Source organism: Lepisosteus platostomus, chromosome 15, assembly GCF_059453375.1.
Source record: "Lepisosteus platostomus isolate fLepPlt1 chromosome 15, fLepPlt1.hap1, whole genome shotgun sequence".
In the NCBI taxonomy this organism is placed as follows: domain Eukaryota; kingdom Metazoa; phylum Chordata; class Actinopteri; order Semionotiformes; family Lepisosteidae; genus Lepisosteus; species Lepisosteus platostomus.
In genome coordinates this window covers 2,734,333-2,740,075 of record NC_142625.1, presented here as the reverse complement: position 1 = coordinate 2,740,075, position 5,743 = coordinate 2,734,333, and the positions used below count along the sequence as shown (strand labels likewise).

The 5,743-nt window shown below is 47.8% G+C and overlaps 1 non-coding gene across 1 annotated transcript; it reads right to left on the bottom strand.

Annotated features, from left to right (window-relative positions):
* Window positions 1-3,741: 3,741 nt before the first annotated feature.
* LOC148647662 (U2 spliceosomal RNA) lies at window positions 3,742-3,923 on the bottom strand. The gene has a single exon (XR_015927145.1). It is a non-coding gene; the product is annotated as a U2 spliceosomal RNA (small nuclear RNA).
* Between the last annotated feature and the right edge of the window lie 1,820 nt (window positions 3,924-5,743).

Sequence of the window (5,743 nt, the reverse complement as noted above, 5' to 3'; positions counted from 1 at the left end):
TAAAGTACCAAGACCAGCTATATACAGTACTGTATGTTTATGTTCCAAAATTAATATCGTTTATGGCCTTCACACGCGTTACAGTATGCTCCTATTCTTTTTATGCTCAGCTACTAAGATTTCCCTTCAGTGGTAAAATTCAATATCTACAACGGGCACAGTAAAGACGTTTACTGTAAGTCTTTCTACGACAGACCAACGGACCACGAGTGCCCCTGTCGGTCAACCAATCATGTACCGTGGTACCCCGCGTCATCTTGCGTCATGATACGCGACACCGCAGCCAATTACCTGCGGTACGTGTCTGTACCGCTCACTTTGAATGGCTGCATCTGTAGCCACGCCCCCCCCAGTCTTCTTTTTAACGCACTCCCACCAGTCCACCAAAGACGGAAAACACCCCTACAGCCCTAACCACGCCCAAAACTTCTCATTCTGCAAAACCATCACATCCATCCTCCACACATCCCTCCCAAAACTCAGCACCCCAAGCTCCAACTCATACAGCAACCCATCATGATTGGAAAACCAAGATGGACTCAGACTTACATCCACCACTTGCACCCCCTGAGGCACAAACCAGTAATCCAATCAACCCCTGGCCCCGCAGAAATTCCTCCAGGTATATCCCTGCTGGTCAGGGAAGACATCTATATGCATCTTTCATGCAGAAGTCCCTCACTACCTTCCCCCAAAATTGCCCTATAAAGTCTCCCTCCTGCCCCTTATCTAGACACACATTAAAATCCCTTCCCATTAACACAATACGGTTCATATAAAACGTACGAATTAACACCACCCACACTCTATCCTTCCTATCCCTCAAATGTACCTCCTGCAGAAAAACAACCAAAAAGCACACAGACTTCAGAAACAAAAAAACCCTGTCCTCTTCAGCCTAACTTGCAACCCTCTCACGTTAGTATAAAATACAGAAAAAAACATGATGGCATCAGTAGTTACCTATACCAGCATTGCTCAACAACTCTTCTATGTTGGCCGCATCCTGTGGTGGGCCTTCGTAACTACTTGTGCTACTTGGGGAGCTAGGAGACCAGGCGAGGCTTTTGCTGACCTCCGTTCCACCCCCCTTACTCTCCTATATCCCCCCAATTCCCACTCCCTGGGGCTGGGGATTCCAAGTTAGCGCCTTCTCCCTTACACACCCCCTCACCTTCTACTACCTTGGATATTAACCTGGGAGGTGAGAGCGACTCCCCTCCAGCTTTCTCCTTCAAATTCCACTTCCATTTTTTCTTTTTTCCTATCACCAGTTCAAAACCATCTCCCTCCCCTTCTTCCTCTTCTCTTATACTGCCATCTTCACTCATTTCAGCCTCCCACTGACTCCCACGTCTCTTCCACCTACAGCTACACCTTCCCCTACCTCACTACCCTCTCCTCCACTAACATCTTGACTTCCTCCTCTCTATCTCTCCCTGACTCACCCCTTTCTGGCTTACCAGCCTCCTCCCTTCTCCCAACCACACTCTTTCTTGTCCCCCACCGAGTCTATAGCCAATCCCACACCCCCAGCATCCTGTCCTCCTTTATCCTCCTCCTCTTCATTAACTGGGAATTGCTCCAAATACCCATTACGAAGAACTATGTTCCGGTTGTCGGTCCCAACAGTCCTTAAACAGGTGCCCAGCTTCATTACATAAGGAACACCTTGGCCCTTATCACACAATCAAAATCAAATCAAAGTTTATTTATCAAATGCACAACAATATGGCGTGCAGTAGTACTTGCTGGCAATGAAATGTCTTTTTATGCTAGCTCACAAAAATTACAAGAATCACAAAAATCACAAAAATTCACGTTACATTTTTTGAATTGAATAAAACTCAATGTGAGTAGAGCTGTTATGTGTCCATGGTGTATGCAATATAAACATGTAGTGCAGTTATGCTGAATATAGTGAGAATTGTGTGTCCATGTAGCCATTACAGGTGATTTGCTAAGGAGCTACAGGTTGGCTATTTAGCAGTCTTATTGCCTGGAGGTAGAAGCTGTTCCGTAGTCTGTTGGACTTGGACCGAATGCTTTGGTACCATTTATCGGACGGTAGGAGGGAAATCAGTTTGTGACTGGGATGACTGGGGTCCTTCAGAATGGACCTGGCCTTCTTCAGACATTTAGCTGAGTAGATCTCCTGGATGCTTGGTAGCTCACAGCTGGTGATAAGCTGTGCTGACTTCACCACCCTCTGCAATACTTTGCAATCTCGGGCAGAGCAGTTCCCATACCAGGCAGGGATGCAACCAGTCAGGATGCTCTCAATAGTGCACCTGTAGAAGTTGGCCTGGACATGGCATGCCGAACTTCTTTAGCCTGCGGCGAAAGAACAGGCGCTGCCATGCTGTCTTGACCACTGTGTTGGTGTGGTGGGTCCAGGTTAAATCCTCTGAAATGTTAACTCCCAGGAACGTAAACCTGCTGACCCTCTCCACTGCAGTCTCATTGATGTAAATAGGTGTGTGGTCTCCTCCCTGATGTTTCCTATAGTCCTCAATCATCTCCTTAGTCTTACTGATGTTCAGAGAGAGGTTGTTCTCCTGGCACCATACTGCCAGGGTTTCAACCTCTTCCCTGTTTGCAGACTCCTCACCATCTGTGATCCCTTATCCCTTATCCCAGTCCTTTATCTCGTGCTCCTCCCCCCTGCATCTCCGGCAAATCATCTTATTACATTCTGCCGCCAAATGGCCACCACATCTTCAGCACAATCTCAGCTGTGCTGCATAAAATAGAATCCCCTGATTGGATCCCAAAAAGTTTGCCGGTGGATGTCTAAAACCATCCCTCGACATGTCATCAGGCCAGAATCTGTACTGCCCAGACTGTCTTGCACCTTCTGTGCCTCACTCAGGATGTCTACGTACCAATGCAAGAAGGCATATATATCCGTTTCTGGCACAAAAGGATTATACATGTGCAGAGTCAGAACTCTGTCCTCCTGTGCCCAGAGTCCCATTACTTCAAAATTTCCCAGCTGTCCTGCATCCTTCTTTTCCCGAAGTGCGTTCCAACACTTGGGCGATAAATCAAAAGCCACATTAAAAAAGCCGTAAAGATGCATAACTTTGCACACAAAACACCTCCTTCAGATCCAGAACTTGCTTCAATACATGCTGGGAGAAGTCCTCCCTCCCTGACATCAAACCAACATCTCCCAGCCATCTAAACTGGAGAGTGTTCTTCAGTCCAAGCCCTGAGGCCAGCTTCCACGTCCAGCAAAAACAAAAAAAAGAAAACCCCAAAGATGGCAAAAAACTCACCTGGCACTCTGAACAAACATCCGTTCTTCTCCGGGAGTCCTTCGAAGCGTCCAAACATTGGAAGCGTCCAGAAAAAGAAAATATTTAAAAAACACGGACTTCCTCCAGGCTCCAGTCGCATCCGATCTTGGCCAAAAGGCCGAGAAGCAATGCCCCTAAAGGTGCCGACTGACACGCGGGTGTTCCCCTGGCACCCAGTGGCGCAGGCCGACTGCCCTGGAGCCCGGAACTCGTGCAGCTGTTGCTTTGGAGGGAAAATTCATGGGAGCTGAAAAGGGGGCCTGCCTGCTTGCCGAGAAAGTCGAGACACGAGAAAGTGCACAGAGGGAGGACGGGAATGGAGACAGAGACAGGGAGAGAAAGACACGGACGGATGAGAGACGAGACTGGAGAAGAAGGAGCTCCAGTCCACCTCGCTTGCTTGCTGGCTGGCTACGTCTGTCTTTTCATTGCTGAGAGAAGGTGGTGCACCGCTCCCGGAGCCGCTGCAATACCGGGCCGATGCGTGGAGAGGACGGAGCAAGCTCCTGATCCAGCTCCCTGTTCCAAAAATACTTTTAATATGTGGTCCCCCGATGGGGGACGTATCAGAAATTAAACTGATAAGAAAAGATTTTTTCAATTTTATTGAAGGACAGCGATCTTGTTTGCCATCTCCCCAATTTCTCTTTCACCTTTCTCAGACGTTCCTCCCAGTTTAATTTTACCATACTTTCCTTATGAAACTGTACTCCTTGCACCCTCACTGGGGTCGTCATAACTGTTAATCCACCTATCGCCTCCGTTCTATCTCTCCATGTCCTGTAATATTGGATTGTATTTTTGCTTTTATTCGACACAGAACCCGTGCCCTTTGCAAATCCCTTCTCTATGCTTAGTTCCCTTTGCAGACTTCCTTCTGTACTAAGGAACAGGGTGATGTCGTCCACATAGGCCCCTACTTTGACTTCATGTCCTCCACTTTCAGGGACCAGAACCCCACGCATGCCTGGGTCTTTCCGGATTCGCTCTAAAATGGGTTCGACATACACGATGTACAACAAAGGGGATAGCGAACAACCTTGACGCACTCCACATTTAACCAGTTTTCTTCTGCCTAACCTGCCATTAACACACACCCTAGTCTCCACCTTCCTACACAATGTTTGTAACCAAGTGACGAATTTCTCACTTACCCCCATTCTTCTCAGTGTCTCTCATAGGACAGCGTGGTTCACCCTGTCAAAGGCTTTGTTTTGGTCCAAGTTCACCAACATTAATGGCAGTTTTCTATCTTCAACCCATTCCAGCGTGTCTCTGATCAGCTGCAAATTCCAACTTATTTTCCTACCTGCAACTCTGGTTTCCCTGCACTAGAAACACCATTACCTTCTTCTGTCTTCGTCCCAGTATCCTTGCCAGTATCTTGTAATGTGCACATAACAGTTGTAACGGCCTCCAATTTTCCCAAAACATCACATAAAACTCGGTTGGTAACCCATCCACCCCAGAGACTGTGCCCTTCTGCAACCCTTCCAGTGTCTCCTTCATTTCTACAGTTGTTATTGGGCCGTCCTCCCCTTCCTTCCTCCCCATCTAACTTCACACTCACACCAGTCATCAACCTGTCGCGCATGCCACTATCCACCTTTATTCCTGCAAACAGTTCAGTGTAGTTTTCAGTAGCACAGTCCAACATTCCTGCTTCATCCTCGACTTATATCCCTCCCTTCTTCAGAAGACCATTACAGTGGTCTCCTGCTGCGCTCTCACCGAGCCAAAGAACTGGGGTGAGCATTGTTCCTCTCCTTCCATTCGTGTACCTCTCAGCCTGAAAAGATAGTCCTTGGCCCACTGGAGCCATTTTGTTCTCAGAGTTGTCCTGACTTTGGATTACTTTCTGCCCCGCACGTTTGGTCCCGGCCGATCACGTAAGCTGGTACTTCTTTCAGGCAGTTCACCAACACCTTGGCGATTAGCTTGCAATCCACACAGAGCAATTACAACGACCTCCAGTTCTTTAGGTCCATTGCTGACCCTTTCTTGTACAGCAGCGTGAGGATGCCTTCCCTCATCGAGTCGCTCATGATCTTTCTATGGAAGACTTCTTCCGTAACCTGCATCAAAAGGGCCCCTACAACATCCCAGAATGTGCGGTAGAATTCAGCAGGTAACCAGTCTCTACCTGGAACTTTACCTAGCTTCATGCTAAGTAAAGCATTACCAAGTTCTTTCAGGCTGATTGGTACCTCCAGGTGCTCCTGGGCCTTTTTGGGTATCTGTGCCACGATGTTATCTAATAACGTTGTCCCCATGAGTTCATCTACTGGCTTTTGGGAAAAGAGAAGCTTATAATAGTTCCTCACTGCTTCCAACATCTCACCGCTACCAGGTACTATCCTCCCCAATTGGGTCTGGATGCCTGCCATCACTCTCTGCCTTTGCCTCTGCCATATTTGGCAGAAGAAGAAGCTGGAGCATGT